Raw genomic sequence first — 16200 nt, 5'->3', positions numbered from 1 at the left:
AAAATTAGCTGGGCATGGTGGTGCTTGCCTGTAATCCCAGCTACTCAGGAGGCTGAGGCAGGAGAATTGCCTGAACCCAGGAGGCAGAGGTTGCGGTGAGCCGAGATCACGCCATTGCACTCCAGCCTGGGTAACAAGAGCGAAACTCCGTCTCAAAAAAAAAAAAAAAAAAAAAAAGATAATGGTAATAATGGTATCAGTATATAATAAATACTACAAATAAATGAATAATAAGTGGTAGTAGTATTTGTCCAGGGTGTTAGAATTCCCACAGTATTACACATGCATTACTGAATACTGCAGACATGTGTAAGGGAACTCACAGCCACCAAGCAGAGCGGACTCAGCCCTGCTCCCTAATCTGTGGGCAGCGTTGATCGGACAAGTGGCGGACATGGCCAGAGTGCACTGCACTGACACAGGCTCAGAGAAGCAGAGTGGCAGGAAAGAGCTTGATGGCTCAGCGAAAGATAACGCTCCCTCAATAGATGGATTAAAACTGGTCCAGAACATGGCAGCACCTTCTTCACACGTTCTCACCTGACTTTTGCTGCTCTTGCATCCTATGTCATCCCAGATGTCACCCTCAGGACTCTCTCTCTAGTTGTTCAAGCCGGGATCACTTTCCCTTTGTAAACAGCCCCTGGGGAGAACTCATCCTGGATTGCGTGTGCATCCTGCATACGTGAGGAAACAATACCAGTAAAGATCATTTATGGCCAAGTGACGCATGACGGGAACCATGAGCGACTCTCTCTACATCCTAAGCAGCCCTCACGAAACATTGTCAGCTAAAGAGAGGGGGGCTGACAGTGGACTACGTCCCAGGAGAGTCAGGCGCAGTGTCGCACTCCTGCCAGTGGGCCCCTCCTCACCAGAGAGCTTCCTAGCTTGCTTTTTTACAGAAAACAAAAAATAGAAAAGGACTCTGAAATGTATCTTGCGTGCACATCTGACTTCAACGTGAGAGCACTTCACATCGGCCTTGCAGGAAAATCTTACTACTCCAAGCTGCTTTTGCTGTCTTCATTGTTTTATCTGAGCAGTTTTCTTTTGCTGCATTTTGCTTGCCCATTGCGGAGGTGTTGGTTTCATGTAGCACATGCTCAAGGATTCCATAGGAAATAGTCTCAGGTTTGCACGAGCACACGCATATGCACACATGTACAAGTAACACGGAGATGTCCACACAGCACACACATGCATACATGCAAGTAACATACATGCAAGTATGGGGAGGTGCACACTACACACACATACACATACAAATAACATGGAAATGTGCACACAACCCATATATACACATATAATGCACAATCACACTCATGTGTCCTATAGCGACTGGTGTGATTATCCAAATGCAATCCTGCCTCACAAAGTAACCAAGAAGTGTTAGGAAAAGGTTAAAAGTAACAAACAAAGGGCAGGGGAGAGCCAGGGAGGGGGAAGTCTTTGCCGGCAGCTCCCAAGTGGCTTCCCCACAGGTGCCAGATCCGTGATTCTGAGTCTCCAATGTGCCTTCAAATTGCTTGGAGAGCTTGTTAAAAACTTAAATTCCTGGCTCCCACCCCAGAAAGTCTGATTTAGTAGGTATCGTACGTCGCTATAAGTCTGTTTTACTAACCAGCACTCTACTTGACTAGGAAGATGTTAGTCCAAGGATGTGAGGCTGCACACACCACTGTCCTCCTTGATGCCTTTCAAGCATCCTCTGAAGGCCAAGATGAAATACCTAGGCCAGGCCCTGGGTGCTCCGGTTCTGCTCCAGCAAAGGCCCCTTCTCCGTGACAACATACCTTCTCTCCGGTCCTAAAGCTCTCTCTGGTCCTGAAGTTTAGCCCATAGCTAAGACACCTCTCCCCACAAGAAAGCAGTGCCACCTCTCACAGCACTCAGTCTTCATCTGTTCAGCAGCTTCCTGGACCATCTTCTGCCCAAGTGCCCAACCCCAAACCATCCATGGTCACCCCCGCACAGCCCTTTCTCATCACCCCTCACCCCTCCGTGGCATGTCTAGGGCAACCCTGACCCAAGATGAGCCAACTTAAGTCCCACCCCAGGGAATTCTGAAACTTAAGCTGGGTAGAGGATATGAGTTCCTCTCTAGGTGGCTAAAGTGCCACACTGTGGAGGAGGGGCTCTGTCAGCTGGCATGCTTTCTACCATGGGAATATCAAGGGGGGGCAGGGATGGGAAGAGAAATAAAGGAGGCAGATGCAGTGGGCTCTTGTTCCTCCTTGCATCCCTACTCCTCCTCCTCTCCCTGCAAGTCCTTCCTCCACGATGCTTCCCATATGCGTCAGCTAGGGCTGCTGTAACAAAATACCAAGGTGGGGTGGCTTAAGCAATAAAACCTTACTGTCTTGAAGCTCTGGGGCTGGCAGGTGTCAGCAGTCTTGGTTTCTCTCTCCTTGGCTTATCAATGGCATATTTTCCTTGTGTCCTCACATGGTCTTCCCTCTGGGTGTGTCTGTGTCCTAACACCCTCCTCTTATAAGGACCTCAGTCAAGCTGGATTAGGGCCCACTCCAATGAACTCACTTTACCTAAATGACCTCTTTCAAGACCCGACCTCCAAATGCAGTCATCGACTGAGGTACTGGAGTTTAGGATTTCAACTTACCAATGTTGGGAGCGGTGCACGATTCACCCAGAGCACACTCCAGCCTTGTAATAAATACCTCTCTGCAGTCAAGCCCCTTTGAATTAGAAGGGATTTGTGCTGCAAACATAGCTTCTCTACATTGCTGGGTGGGTCCACACAGGAGAGCTTGAGAGCTGCTGATTTGGACTGGCTGCCCTCACCGGACTGCAAGTTCCTTTATGTCACAGACCGTGGTGCACTGGATAAGTCTCTGCAGAAGAGGCACAGCACCAGCCCAGGCTCCTGCCCACCTGTGCGATACACAAGTGGACACCACTTGCCCATACTCCTGTCTTAGGAAATTCAGAGAAGTCAGTCCCTGAAGAAAGCTTTGTAGAGATTTGCAAAGCTGCTACATTTGTGCCTGGCCTTGTTCCTGACATTCTTCTGCCAAATAAAAAAAAAAAAGTATTATTAGGAATTATTGCTTAGAGCTTCGATGTTTTTATTATGGGGGTTCTAGGAAGCCAGGGATTTCTGAGTACTGTATGAATCATGGAAAGAACCTTGGTTACTTTTTACCCAGAAACTGGCAGCGTTCAATCATGGATAAATGTAATAGCTCATGAAATGCAATTTCCTTTGATGTTATTTCAGTGTTACTAAGACCACCCTTGCCAGAGATGGAAATGGTTAGGGAGAAGCAGCCCCATCCTCTCCGCTCTGTCTGGGTTTGAGCCTGCTTGGATTGTGTCCAGAAACCCAAGTCCCTGCCTTATAAAACAGCTTCCTTCCCAGGTGAGTGCACACCTGAAGAATTGTAAAATTAAAGAAGCCCTCTCCTTATTCTTATCAAATGAGTAAAACTTAAAGTCTGACAATGTCAAGCATAGGTAAGGAGGTAAAGAAGTGAGCATTCACACTTCTGGTGAGAAAGTTGTCACAATTTGGAAAGCATACTGGTCTCTCTTAGCAGAGAGGAAGATGTGCACACACTCTAGTTTGGAGAAACTTGTATATGTGCCCAAGAAGATATCCAAGAATTGTTATTGCACTACTGTTTGCAAGGGTAAAAAATGAGAAATAGCTTAAATGTTTATTGAAATAATAATGTAAAAATAAATAAGTAAACCAAATCTAAATGTATCAGATGCATGAATTTTCAAATCATAATGTTGAATAATGAAGGCAAATTGCCACATGGATTCTTTTATTTATTTATTTATTTATTTTTAGATGGAGTCTTGCTCTGTCACCAGGCTGGAGTGCAATGACATGATCTCGGCTCACTGCAACCTCCCCCTCCCAGGTTCAAGTGATTCTCCTGCCTCAGCCTCCCAAATAGCTGGGACTACAGGTGTGCGCCACCACACCCAGCTACTTTTTGTATTTTTAGTAGAGATGGGGTTTCAGTGTGTTGGCCAGGATGGTCTCTATCTCTTGGCCTCATGATCTACCCACCTTAGCCTCTCAAAGTACTGGGATTACAGGCATGAGCCATCATGCCTGGCCGCCATATAGATTCTGTTCAGGAAAGAGTTAACATCACAGGCCTGAGGCCACTCTCCCTGGAAAGGCCTGTGTGTCAAGTGGGCCCTTGGCTAGTGTCTGAGGCCGTGGTTGCTAAGAGGGTTCCCAGTATTCCCAGGCTGATAAGAGTGGCTCACTGAGACTAAACTATACAGATCACATGGTTATGCCGGACACCTGCTCTCCTTCGGAGAATCTGGAATGTGTGTCAGACAAACGGTGCCCACATATATGTGTCGGGCAAATATGATCAACTGATATGATCAACTCCCAATAAACACCTTAGACACTGAGTCTCCAATGAGCTTCTTTAGTTGACAACCTTTACATGTGTTGTCTTACCTCATTGCTAGGACAATTAAATGCATGCTGTGTGACACCAGTCAGAGAGTCTCAGAAGCTCGAGCCTGGTTTTCCCCCACACTTCTCTCCATGTGCCTTTTCCCTGTGCTGGTTTTGCTCTGTGTCTGCTCCCTGTAATCAATCATAGCATGAAGTGAACAATTATGTGCCGAGTCTTGTGATTCCTCCTGGACCAATCACTGAATCAGGGCAGTGTTTGGAACCTCACTCATAGATATTAAAATAGTTGTAATTTATTATTTTTTTATTATTTTTTTTGAGACTGAGTTTCGCTCTTGTTACCCAGGCTGGAGTGCAATGGCGCGATCTCGGCTCACCGCAACCGCCGCCTCCTGGGTTCAGGCAATTCTCCTGCCTCAACCTCCCGAGTAGCTGGGATTACAGGCACGTGCCACCATGCCCAGCTAATTTTCTGTATTTTTAGTAGAGACGGGGTTTCACCATGTTGACCAGGATGGTCTTGATCTGTTGACCTTGTGATCCACCCGCCTCGGCCTCCCAAGTGCTGGGATTACGGGTATAATTTATTTCAAGTTTAAAAACATGCAAAACAAGATGATTTATTGTTTATGGAGATGCGTCTGATGTGAAAATATAAAACACACCCAGGAGTGATAAGCGAGTGAGTGGAGTTAGGGAGGTGACATCATTTGTAATCCCCAGTGGTAGAGATGGGGCTGGCAGGAGGTACGGGATCATGACGGCAGATTTCTTACAGTTTAGCACCATGCTCTTGGTGCTGTCCTCACCATAGTGGCTGAGTTCTTGCAAGATCTGATGACTTAGAAGCATGTGGCACCTCACCCACTCCTGTTCCTGCTCTCTCCATGTGATGCACCAGCTCCCCCTTCACCTTCTGCCATGACTAGAAGCTTCCTGAGGCCTCTGCAGAAACAGATGCCACTATGCTTCCCATACAATTGATACGGTTTAGCTGTGTTCCCACCCAAATCTCATCTTGAATTGTAGTTCCTATAATCCCTGGGCATCATGAGAGGAACCAGGTGGAGATGATTGAAACATGGGGGCATGTGAGTTAGTTCTCATGAGATCTGATGGTTTTATAAGGGGCTTTTCCCCGTTGCTCAGCACTTCTCCTTGCTGCCACCATGTGAAGAAGGACATGCTTGTTTCGCCTTCCACCATGATTGTACGTTTCCTGAGGCCTTCCCAGCCATGCTGAACTGTGAATCAATTACAGTCTCAGGTAATTGACTCAGGTAAATTACCCAGTCTCAGGTCTGTCTCTATTAACCAAGTGAGAATGGACTACAGAACTGTGAGCCAATGAAACCTCTTTTCTCATAAATTACCCAGTCTTAGCTACTTCTTTATAGCAGTGCAAAAAAGACCTAACACAGGACGTTTGCAAGACTCAGCTAAAATAGTTTATGCCTTTAAACGAATGAAGCGGATATGGTAAAATACGAATCTGGCAAAACTGAGTGATAGTTTCTGGTGGTCTCATATTATTCTCTGTATTACTCTAAGTGTTTTCATAATAAAAATACTGAAAGTACAAAGAAGGCACCCCTGCAGCCTTCGGATGAGTGCATTTCAATTGTAGCTCACCTTTTCCTGACCTTGGTCATGGGGCAGCAAACAGCCTAGAAGAGAAAGACATGAGACTGCAATTTCAGGAAGTAGTATGAACCTGACATTCAATGCTTCCCTAAGCAGGGATTTAAGTGTGGGAGAAAGAAGTGAGTGTCAGCACCTTCCCACCTGAAGAAGGTTTGAGCCAGAGTGACAGGAACAAAGGAAAAGCCTCACGTCTGCAAGGGACAGAGTGCAGGGGAGGGAAAAAGATTAGTCTTTTATTTTATTACCTACTGTCTGCTGTCATCTTAATAATTATTCTGGGCTATGAGTGGCACTCACATAGGAGGATTTACTAGAGGATGTTTCTCTTTTCCCTTGAAAGAGTATGCAAGGAGAAATGGTATGGAAGGAAAATTGGTTTTGGGATCAACTATAATGGCAACGATAATTCTGATGTATTATAATTTCACAACACTTTCCTGTAACAATAACAGCACAAATCAACAGATATATGTTCAGTGTCTACGAGGTGCTACCCATGAAAATCACAGAGGAACTGAATTATAGTTTGTATCTTCTAAGCGCTCACAGTCTAGTAAAGGAAACAAAAGAGGACAGATTCAAAGGACCTGGAGTTGTGTGTGGAAGGCATGGCAATCATGGCTCTGTGTCTGTCTTGTTCACAATTTATTCACTCCCTGTACTCCCTCAGGACTGGAACATCAGGTGTCTCAACAAGAATACACTGAATTAAGCAGAAGAACTTGATTCTGCCAGTAATAATTACATGCAATTGTAGCAAGTCAGTCCCAGGATTGGCCCAGGATTGTTTCCAAAAGCTGCACATGTGCATATTACTCACGCACCTACACAGGAGCCCTGGACATGCACCGATGGAGGATCACATTCCACATCCCAGCCATGTTGTGTGCTTCTTGAAATCAGAGACTGAGTCTTACAGGTTGCTATAACTGCCGTGAAGATGCACACTCTGCTTTCCTGCTGCAGGGGCCATTGCTGAATGGCAGGACCAGTGCTGGCCCTCTGGACCCAGCACTGCATTCATGCCATAGCCACACTTTCCCTGGGATGCTCCAGCCAGTGCCTGAGTATGGCCGGTACCTGCCCATTCCTGCTGGACCAGGACTTCTCTAACAAGCAGGTTTGGCATGAGGAGACCTCATCAGCCTGGCCAAATCCTTCTCAGACCTGCACTGTACATGAGATGTTTCTACTCAGCCCTTTCTTCCTTCTCGCTGTTCACAGGCATCAGATCCACCTCTCAGTCTGGAGGCTCTCCCACCTCCTCATCTTCCCTTATCTTTCACAGACATTTCCCTGACAATCTCTCTCATATCTAAACCTACCTTAGTGTCTGCATCTCAGAAGACCCAAGGTGGCACACTGTATTTCCAGCCCCAGCAATGAACAAAATGATCATAGGAGCAAAATGCTTATATTTAAATGAATACATGACTTCTTGAGTAAATAATAATAATTTTCAATGAAAATCAATCAGTACGCTACACTGAAAATGTAAACTATTCCCTAATACCCATAACTAAAGAACCTCTAGCCTAAAGTATTTTCCATGGTCAGTACATTGTTTGCGATTACTTTTACTTTCTTGTCAACATTTCTTTATTCATGAATGATTAGCAATCATTAAAATATCACTAGATGGAGCTACCAAATAAAGAAATAGCTGACAACTGAATGCCCGCCTCATTGATTGAGCCACGCTGTGAATACTGGGATCCATCAAGACAGCAGGAGCTGGAGGTATCAGTGCTGAGAAGGAGTGAGCCAAATCCCCATTGACTTGTGCTCGCAGTCGCGTTATTTGGGAGCTAAATGCTGTCTCTCTTTGCAACAGTCAGCATCTGTGGGTTCCTAGGATTTGACGCTGAGAGTTCTATGTGGGTGCTTTCTGTGCTGCAAACAACTGAAAAACATAACACCTCTGCTTGCATCCAGAGTAGATGACACCACGATGCCTCCTGAGAGCAGAAATGCCACCTCGCTGCCTAGGAACTCTGCAGGGAAGAACTCTGCAGGGAAGAAGTGCAGGCAGCTGCAGCCCCTTGCACTTCCAGCCATCCTACTGGTGGGTGTGGTTCTGGCTTCATATTAGTCCTGTTCACCATTGTTCACTGTGCAAAGAAATGACTCTAAATAGGTTTGATCTGTGAACCTCAGCAGCACTGTCCTTTGTCAGGTATTCTTTTTTGAATCTAAGATTGTTCTCCTTGTCTACCTATGTAAGAAATAACAATGACCGTCAAAAATATCTACTGAGCACTCGTTATGGGCTAATGTTAACCTGCTTAGTTCTCACAACGACCCGATGAGGTGAAGCTCTTAGCATTATCATTTGACTCAGAGACGTTAAGTAACTTTTGCAAGGTTGCACAGCATATATGGCCAAGACAGGTGTGAAACTGAGCCCATAAACTACAAGTACCTGCTCTTAACAACTTCTCTGCATTCCAACTCTATTTTTTTTTTTTTTTGATAGAGTTTCTCTCTTGTTACCCAGGCTGGAGTGCAATGGCACGATCTCGGCTCACCACAACCTCCACCTCCTGGGTTCAACCAATTCTCCTACCTCAGCCTCCTGAGTAGCTGGGATTACAGGCATGTGCCACCATGCCTGGCTAATTGTTTTTACTTTTAGTAGAAATGGGGTTTCTCCATGTTGGTCAGGCTGCTGTCAAACTCCCAATCTCATGTGATCCACCTGCTTCAGCCTCCCGGAGTTGGGGATTACAAGCATGAGTCACCACACCCAGCCCCAACTCTATTTTTTAAAGGCCAATAGCTTAAAATAAAGATTTTTTGAAATCTAAGTTCATGAAGGAAATAACGAGACTTTGTACATAGTTAAAATCTAGATGTCATCATGGAAAGCGCTGCCACCACATTCCCTTCTGAGCAAGTCACTGCCTTCACAACAGTGTTCTCTTCCTCCAATAAAGAGATTTTTTTTCTGTAAGCAGACAACCTGCTGCTGAAAATTTGTTAAGTAGATACTAAAAACATGTTTAGTATCTATTCTGTTCAAATCCTTCTTCCAGATCCAAATGGGAAAACATCTTCATTGTCCTGAGTGATGGCAAAATCAATGCCAAACTTGGGGTCAGGGAGAAGTCAAGGTTAACTTTCTTAGCGACAGCAAGTGACATCTACAAAGCTTAACGAAGTGAGCTCTGTGCAATTCAATGTAGGTCATGAAGCTGAAATAGACAAACTCCAGATATCACCAATTTTAATTAAAGAGTTCAAGTTGTTAAAGAGCTCAAATTTTAATTAAAGAGTTCAAGTTAAACATTTAACATGCTTTTAATTTAAATTAAATTATTTGAAAATCCAGCTATCAGCCGTAACCTGTAGTTCACCATGCCCACGGCTCCTGAGCACTTCCACCAGCTCTTGCCTGTCCTGGCTAGAGTGCAGTTCACAGGCACGAGATGGTAGGAGAGAGAGGGACGCATCTCTCAGAAAGCCCCAGCTTTTGATGAAGCTTGAATTTCGGTTGTACGCTTATCTTTAGCAATCAGGCTTTTGAGGCTAATGTACAACAAGCATTGCGTGGACAGAACAACTCCTATCTCCTGCCTATGTCTTGCAGTTCTCAGCTCAGCACTATCTGCGGTCATAGTGTGTCTGTAAAACCCTCAGAAAACCAGTTACCTCTTCTATAAAATGGAACAACCGAATCTGAGGGCTTAACATAAATAACATCTTCGAAGTGCTTCACATAAAGCCTGGTGAAGGTTTCATGTTCGAAAACACGGTTCTGCTCATTGGAAAGCTTATCGGAATGGTGATTCGCTGGGACTGAGTGGCTCGGGGTTCTGCTCATTAGAAAGCTTATCAGAACGGTGATTCGCTGGGAGTGGGTGGCGCGGCTGATGGGGCTATTTATGTTCATCTCCTATTTCTGAGCTAGTTGGCGTTTCACATTTTGCTTACATGAAGGAACCAGTGTCCACTGATCATTGTTTTATTCTCAGCATTTTCAAAGAAGAATACATTGATAAGTAAGTTTACGGGTTTCTAAAAATTATATCTAAAGGTGAAGGTGAGAACTTGACGAGAGACAGAAAGCTCCTGCAGAGCCATGGATGCTAATGGTCCCTGGACCAGGCCTGGGAGGTTCCTCTGATGGTCCTTGAGAGACACCACACAGCATTTGCTAAGGAACATGCTCAGGATTCAGAATCTACTGTGGAGATATAAAAGGCAATCACTGAATTTTGTGCTGAGAGAATCAGGAGTTACTAAACACTGTGCTTTACAGATGACGATGCCAAAATCCAGTGGCTGAGGGCAGAGGAATTCTGTTCAAGGTCACGCAGCCAGTCAGAAAGCTGTGACCCTGACCCGAGGCTTCCCCACTAGACATTATTAATGACTTTATTGGGGTTTCCTGTGCACGCTGGAGTAGAAAATCTTCAACCGGATCTTACAGCGTAGATGCATTTTTTATCAATTCTGAATGCATCCAGCTGATGAAGTAAAAATTATGATTTTAGCCAAAAAACTTAATTCTGTAAGAGAATTATTCTGCTGCTAAGCTCACTTACCTTCATACGAATTAGATGTAGAAATATATGTGTTTTAACTTTGTTGGCAAACTTTATATGAAATATTAAAGATGAGTCCCAGGGCAGCATTCCAAACATAGTGTCAGGAAAAGTACAAAAGACTTGGAAATGAGCAAAAATTATATCTAGGGCACCCTTCTAGGTGACCCTGCCTTTGGTGGTCTTCGAGCTATTATATCAGCGTGTAAGTGGTAGAATACTAATGCAGTGGTTCTTGTGTATACGAAAGAAAATTGTGTTTTGTGGAGATGTCTTTGATTATAGCCCTGTGAATAGTGACTAACTTGGCATCTATTTGTGAATAGGTTTCCATATTTCTGATGGTTGACACGTGTGTGTGTATTTGTTTGTTTGTTTTCATTTCCCTTTGAACCAGTTATACCATCACACTGGCCCACTCATTACTTAAAAAGTTCAATAAATCTTTGATGTGTGTTCTGTATATTTATATGAAAGTCGCTATTTTACTATTTCTTAAAGTTATCCAGTAGCATATACAAAAGACCATGAACAATTTTCATGCAAAAAAACAACTAGAATCCAAGCCTTACCTCTAATCAATGAATGAAATGCCACCTCTGCCTACAGCTACCACATGTTAAAGCTATTTCAGGTACAGCCGTGCTCATCACCCAAGCAAAGGGCAATGCAGGGCAGGGACGAGAGGGCGTTTCTGCAAAGGAGTGGAGGGTTAGCACTGGCTTTCGACATTCCGACTGCGGGAAACTGAATTGAAATGTGCTACGATGCAAAGAAAACAACATTTTGCATGGAATGAAGTAGCCAAGTGTATCCTCAGGCCACATTAGCTGATGCGAGGGAAGCCCGGGACCCTAAACTGGTTCATTTCCTGTTTCCCCACCATCATTTCCTTCATGCACAGGCCGACGTAACATCTTCATCCCTGGGAAGGGGACCATCCCTTGTGAAATGGACCCCTGGTAATCAGCAGCTTCCCAATAAGACCTCAGGACTTAGTAAGTGCACTCAAGCATGCATGCTAAGAGGCAAAATGGCAGAGTTTAACCAGTATACGACCTTCCTCTAAGAACACCCAATTGGGAAGGGAAACACGGGGAATCTTTGATTACATTTTGATGTATGTTGTGAATATTTATAGGAGAGTCACTATTTTACTATTTCTTAAAGTTTCTTTATGAAGTTGTTAGAAATATAGCTGTAAGGACGTAGACAATTGTTCAGCCCCTTAAGTCCTTAAAAGTTATCTCAAATGAAATAATCTCAAAGGTGTTTCACAACTATGGTTATATATAAATGACTGTGGTCATGCATGTTTATTTTGTCTAAATCTGTCCAAAGAAACAAGTAGTATTCATTTTATTTGAACAAGGATTAGTTCAATTTTATTGCAACACATGGAAGAATTCTTTGTGATGAGCAGTTAAAAATTTTACCTCAGCATGGAAGCTACCTAAAAGTTATCAATCTGATGTTAATCTTAGAGAATAGTTTTTAATGAAAATGGAAGTTTACACTAGTGTAAGAAAAGTCAGAGGATGGAAGCAATAATAACTCTGATTGGCGATTTCATGGTGCCTGGCGTTACCCTGGGAGGCATATACAGTTCCTCCTTCATCCCAGTGTTTAAAGGTAGTAAATGTCACTCATTCAGACAGAAGCAACAGGAACTTGACAGCTCAAGCTCCTTGAGAGCTGGCAAACATAATGATTGTCTCAAACTGTGTTTATATACAGTGTCGGCTCTGTGTTTCAACAATTTGGGAGTCATTTGAATTGGACCTCCCTCGGAATCTTACTGATAAGTTTTATTTGGAATATGAAAAGACTTCCTGGTTTTGCCTCACTCTTCTTCAGTGTAACTTAATGCACTCAGCAGAAATGAAGTCTGATAGTAAATTGCCCGTTTGAATCTAAAGGAGCTGAAGACATCTTCTGTCAGAGAAGTATCTCAAGGACATAGCTTCCAAGACATTTACTTTTGGGTTTCTGACTTGGGACATTTGGGATTATTGAAAATATTCCAAGACCAGCCTACCCCAAACTCTCTCCAATCTTCTTGCAGGTGACTCAGCGTCTGAGTCTGAGTTCAGGGGCAGAAATGCCAACGTCATTCTTTATGAGGCAGGGGCAGGCAAAATCCTGCAGGAAGTCCAAGCATTGCACAGAGGAACTGCTTCTGCTCAGAGGGGTGACTTATTGTTAGCAGCAGTGAATTTGTGTGGGGCAGCAGTAATTTGATTCTTCCCTCCTTGGAGAAAGAATTTGGCCCAGGGGCCTAAGACAGGGTGAGAACCAAGGCAAGTTTTAGAGCAGGAGTTAAAGTTTATTAAAAAGTTTTAGAGCAGGAATGAAGGGAAGTGAAGTACAACTGGAAGAGGGCCGAGTGGGTGGCTTGAGAGATCCAAGCACTTCGTTCAACCCTTGGCTTGGGGGTTTTACACATTGGCATGGTTCCAAGATTCATGTTTCTTCTCCCTTGATTTTTTTCCTTGGGGTGAGATGTAAGCAACTTGAAAGGTTGGGTGCAGTGTTTACTGAAGTTGTGAGTATGCTCATTACAGGTGCTTTTTCCTTACCGATTGGGTGTTCTTAAAGAAAGGTCATCTACTGGTTAAACTCTGACGTTTTGCCTCTTAGCACGCATGCTTGAGTGCACTTGCCCAACTCCCGAGATCTTATTGGGAAGGTGCTGATTATCAACTTCAGATGTTTTCTCTTTATTGGGAGACTGCCTTTCCTTGGTGCTGGCTACAACCAATTATTATTTTGCAAAGACAGTTTAACAACTGCCTGACCATCACTTGATGGTTGCCTGACATCCTGGGGAGGGATAGGAGGCTGTGTCCTACCCTGCATGTCTGCCTAGCAACCCACCTCACATTACTAACTCTTCTCTGCGGGTTATGAAGGACTGCCAAAACTGAGAGGGTGGAATACCATTTCTTTAAGTTGAGATTTGGAGCTTCTTTGAAAAGATAACTTGCAACAGTGGCAAAATAGCCTTGAAGTATCAGACATTTCACCTTCACAAGCTGCTCTCTGCAAATTTTTAATTATGACCCTACTGAGTTGAAGTTAAGATGAGGCTGTTAGAGTGGCCATAATGCCATATGACTGGTGTCTTTACAAGAAGAGAATAACTGCAGAAGAAGCCACACAATAACGGGGACAGGCTGGAGTGGCACAGCTATGAGCCAAGGACTACCAGCAGCCTGACAGGGATCCTCCCTGGAGCCCTCAAATATCCCTTGGCTTTAGACTTCTGGCCTCACAAGTGTGAGAGAATCAACTTCTATTATTTTAAGCCACCCAGGTTATGGTAAGTTATTTTTCACCATGACCCAGTGGAATTTATTTCTGAAATGTAAGAGTAGTTCAACATACAAAGATCAACATATAATTTTTTTTTCTGGGAGGCCAAGGTGGCCAGATCACTTGAGGTCAGGAGTTTGAGACCAACCTGGTCAACATGGTGAAACCCCATCTCTATTAAAAACACAAAAAATTAGCTGAGTGTGGTGGCAGGCACCTGTAGTCCCAGCTCCTCAGGAGGCTGCAGCAGGAGAATTGCTTGAACCCAGGAGGCAGAGGCTGCAGTGAGCTGAGATGGAGCCACGGTACTCCACCCTGGGCAGCAGAGTAAAACTCCATCTCAGAAAAAAACAAAATCACCATGACCCAGTGGGATTTATCTCTGAAATGTAAGGGTGGTTCAACATACAGAAATCAAGGTAATATATGACATTAATAGAATTAAAGGGGAAAACCCCTGTAATTATCTCGAAGAGACCAAAAATTCAGTCTTTAGTGATCAAAACATTCTATAAACTAGGATTAGAAGATAACCACATCAGCAAAATAAAAATCATAACTGAAAATTCCATAGCAAACCATAGAAAATTATACAAACCATTGGAGGTCTGTAAAATAAATCAATTTATTGGTCACAACTAGCAATTTTGCAGAAGATAGGCTGGGACAGAATAGGAAATACTAAAATGCATCTGTAGCAAGAGTAAGTACTGTGATGTAAAGATTTTGTTTTAGTTTTTGAGTGCACCAAATTATAATAGAAAAAGTCTTTATTTATTTACTTATTTATTTTGCTAGAGGGCATGGTTAAAGACCATTGCCCGTCAAGTGCTTTTTCTGAAAGCAGTTTTGGAAAAGAAGGAAAAACAAATACAAATACCTCATGTGAAGAAAGGAAAGTCAGAGAACCAAAGACAGAATGAACAGGTCGCTCTCAGGACAACATTACTTCCAGCCGAGCTCTGCTCTGCTTCTTGCCCATTGGCTGAAAGAGTTCTGATTAGTTCTTCCACATTTAGGAGGCAAATGTGATTTAAATTACAAATGTATGTATCTCCTTTGAGGGCGGTCTTCCTTCTGTGAGTTCTAGCTCATCATCAAGTGCCCAATCACGACCGTGCTTTCCCTGTAGGACATATTATTATAAAAATAGTCACTGACCCCTTCCTGCACCCAACCTGTGAGAGAATTACAGGCAGCAGGCACGATTGTGTGGCTTGCTTTGGCTGACAAAATCTTGGAGGAAGTCTATTGGCCCTTCTGAACTGAAGCTTTCAAAGCCATGATGGGGCTGTGTGGACTCCCTTTCTCTCTGGTGGAGCTCAGCCATGTCCAAGGTCGGGGCTTATGTCAGCTGGGGTTCAGAGTAAAGAGGCTGCAAACCAGAGGCACAGGTAACCTGCGCTGGATATTTGGCTTAAGCAAGAAGTAACTGTTGCAACCACTGAGAGGTGGGGATCCTCGTTACTGCAGCCTAATGTGGTCTAAGCTGACTGATATACGTTCTGAGTCTGGTGGGGAAACACAACCACACTGAGTGGATGGTATGAAGAGAAGCTATGATGGAAATAATGGCACAGCTTAGACACCTCTCCACAGAAGGACTTGCTGGCAGACAACTTTCATCTGCTTCTTCGGGGATGGATCCAGTTATAAGAACTGATATGGTTTGGCTGTGTCCCCATCCAAATCTCAGCTTGAATTTTAACTCCAAGAATTCCCACATGTTGTGGGAGAGACCCAAGGGGAGGTAATTGAATCATGTGGGCCAGTCTTTCCTGTGCTATTCTTGTGATAGTGAATAAGACTCACAAAATCTGATGAGTTTTTCAGGGGTTGCCACTTTTGCTTTTTCCTCATTTTTCTCTTGCTGCCTCCACATAAGAAGTGCCTTTCATGCCCCACCATGATTCTGAGACCTCCCTAGCCATGCGGAACTGTAAGTCCAATCAAATCTCTTTTTCTTCCCAGTTTTGGGTATGTCTTTATTGGCAGTGTAAAAACGAACTAATATAGGAACCTCCTCACCCGAGAGCATGCCTTTTCCAAAGGAGGCTCACACCTGGCGCCTGATCAAGGCAGGGTTAGGAACAACTGGCTAAGTCAGGACAACTCTGATGGGCCAGTTAGCTCCAGAGCCTCGTGAAGGTGACCAATGTCTCCATCAGGCCTGTGTCAGAGCCCAGCTTCTCCTTCTGCTCCATCTTGCTTCCTTCCCCTTTCTCCAGCTGGTGATCCGCAGGCCCTTCCTAGCAAACACCGTGTGCAAACTCTCTT

At 44.1% G+C, this 16200-nt stretch overlaps 1 long non-coding RNA gene across 1 annotated transcript in view; it reads right to left on the bottom strand.

Annotated features, from left to right (window-relative positions):
• Window positions 1-201: 201 nt before the first annotated feature.
• The window catches only part of LOC144581627 (uncharacterized), a 29922-nt gene continuing 13923 nt past the window's right edge, over window positions 202-16200 (bottom strand). Inside the window, exons 3-4 of the long non-coding RNA XR_013532694.1 lie at window positions 4457-15049; window positions 202-3031 (exon numbers count right to left, since the gene is read on the bottom strand). This is a non-coding gene — a long non-coding RNA (uncharacterized LOC144581627). The remainder of the gene's footprint in view (window positions 3032-4456; window positions 15050-16200) is intronic.

Source organism: Callithrix jacchus, chromosome 2 (assembly GCF_049354715.1).
Source record: "Callithrix jacchus isolate 240 chromosome 2, calJac240_pri, whole genome shotgun sequence".
Classification (NCBI taxonomy): Eukaryota; Metazoa; Chordata; class Mammalia; order Primates; family Cebidae; genus Callithrix; species Callithrix jacchus.
Note: the sequence above shows the minus strand (reverse complement) of the source record. Positions and strands in the feature narration are given on the sequence as shown.